Source organism: Argopecten irradians, chromosome 16, assembly GCF_041381155.1.
Source record: "Argopecten irradians isolate NY chromosome 16, Ai_NY, whole genome shotgun sequence".
In the NCBI taxonomy this organism is placed as follows: Eukaryota; Metazoa; Mollusca; class Bivalvia; order Pectinida; family Pectinidae; genus Argopecten; species Argopecten irradians.
This window is the reverse complement of record NC_091149.1, coordinates 20,537,584-20,540,112: the sequence shown is the minus strand read 5'-3', so window position 1 is coordinate 20,540,112 and position 2,529 is coordinate 20,537,584.

Below are 2,529 nucleotides of genomic sequence, written 5' to 3'. Positions count from 1 at the left end.
TTATTTCGGAAAGGTAATTGGTCTTTAATATATAAATATATATATTTTTTAGGAAAGGATGAATTGATAATTTCATTAAAAGTTGGGGTTCAGAAATTAAAAAAAAATATATATGTATAAATGTCGATTCGGACTCACTACCTTCGGAACAGGGGACAGAACGTCACGACTGCCACGCATGCTTCGTAATTATTATAAATTAGTTGAAAAAATGAAGATATGTATCCATAATAATCTGTAGCACTCTAATGTAAACAATTTTTTGCTAGATTAGATTTTATTATATAAAGGTATATAACGCCTTTATGATATAAATACATCTATAACATATAGAGATAAAAATAAATACAGTCCAGTGTCCTACCGTATTGCACTACTCTAGCCTAACTGTAGAATCGCCAACTTTTCAGATTTTCAAAATTAAAAAAATGAACATTTTTCACATAAAACACACAGGCTTATACATGAAAATGGTGTCAATGAATAGGATTTACTGTATGACGGAATGATCTATGTTGGACTGAACGTTAACGTTACTGTACATGTACTTGGCCTACCAACGATACATGGCTTCGAATTTTCAGTGACGTACTGAGTAGGCCTACCGAAATGTCAGGTCATTGACGGGTTCCCATCTATGATCAAAATACCTCTCGTGAGATATATAGTAGTAAATCTATAGACTATATATATCAAGAAGAGTATACTTGATTCTTCAACTGAACATCACGATCCATGTTGAAACGACCGGGAAGACAATGTATATAGAAAATCAGCGTAAACATCGCCAGTTACGCTGTGTCAAAACACCGAGTACATTATAAAGGCGGGACCGTAATCCGGGCAAAAGAATACGGACACTATTTTTATCGCAACGTTTTCGCTACAGAAAATTGAGAAAGGCGCTTACTGCACGGAGTAATAATTTTATACATCGTCATAAAACTAATCAAAATAATTACTAATATTATTTTTATTCCTTAGTTCATGTATGCACACTGAATATGTTTCCGATTTATTTTTTCCGGATAAATAATAGCCATGCCCGATACCGTTTTATGTTATTATTACCGCCGCTGCGATCTCTGGTTCGTTAATTTCATAGAATTTTCTTTTTTTCGGATTGGCCGCATTTGTGTCCAAATTCGACATTTTGCATAAAGATTTAAATTTTTATGTTGGTTCTGTTGACAAAAAATGGTGTTTGGACAAAGCTGCGGCCAATGTGAAAACTACGCTTTTTCAAGCCATTTTTGCAAGAAAATGTATAAAAATGCATGAAATGGCCTAAATATATCGTCTTTTAACCCATCTACAAATACTGTAAGTGGAAAATCATCTTTGATTGCGAAAATATCGATACTCAACTCTTTTGGAAAGCTGTGTTTGTGAGATTTGACATTGTTTGAATTTCTATACATTCTGGGGCCATAATTGCCCCTTATTGTACCTACTCCTTTGACACATAGATTGTAATTTGCAAAAAAAAAAAAAAAAAAAAAAAAAGGTAATTTCGTTCATAACGATTTGAATAAAATCTTATATAGAGTCATACATACTTTAACAGTAGTCTTATATTTTCGCTGTGATTGTATTTCCTATACATTGCTTATGACCTATAATCATGAGGACGCAAATTCATCACTTCGCAAATGTTCAAATCGGAAATGCGTTAAAATTGCATTGCGGAGAAAGGACTGTGTTCACGGTATTGATTTCTTATTAGATACCATGTAGAACGTTTATTTACTAATATTTACAGTCAGTGGTGAATTGATAGTATAAACCCCGTTGATTTCAACCAAAGCCTACACTCAACTTTATTTCTCGATAGATTGAGTATGCCACGCACAATTCGGAGCCGCGCTGATGAATTTATGATGGTTCAAATCAGAGACTTTTGGTGTTTTCAGTACCCGAACGTACGTTCGATGAACATGTACATGTATCAAAATCGGTTTGAACACATATACATGTACGTGTGTAAATACAAATGTAGAAAAGTTACATTGCTTATGTTACTACCGTACCTCTTTGAGCAATGCTTCCGTGCGTATGATAAATAAACAATGTTGTACAATGTACAGTTTTGCACATTCCGATGACGTCGCAATGTTTACATGTTGTGTGTCGGTGAGTCTTTGTTGTTCTCTACAACATGTAGCCTAGATCTACATTCTATTCGTATTTTCAACATCTTTGGTTGTACGCGAATGGATAAGATATGTCAGGACAACATAGTATTTGAGTTGGATAAGTTTAACCAAAACGACCTATCACGACAATGCATTTGTATTCACCTCGGCGGACAGACAAGGTGAATAAATATAAGGATTAAAGTCTCTTTCTGGTGGTTCTATCGAAGGATAAAGTTGAGTAGGGTATCGATATTTGTTTCATGGACCTCTTCGCGGTCCATTCCAAATATCGATACCCTACTCAACTTTATCCTTCGATAGAACCACCAGAAAAAGACTTCAATCCTTAAATATTACGCATTTGATTTATGTAAATAAAACCACAAACAAG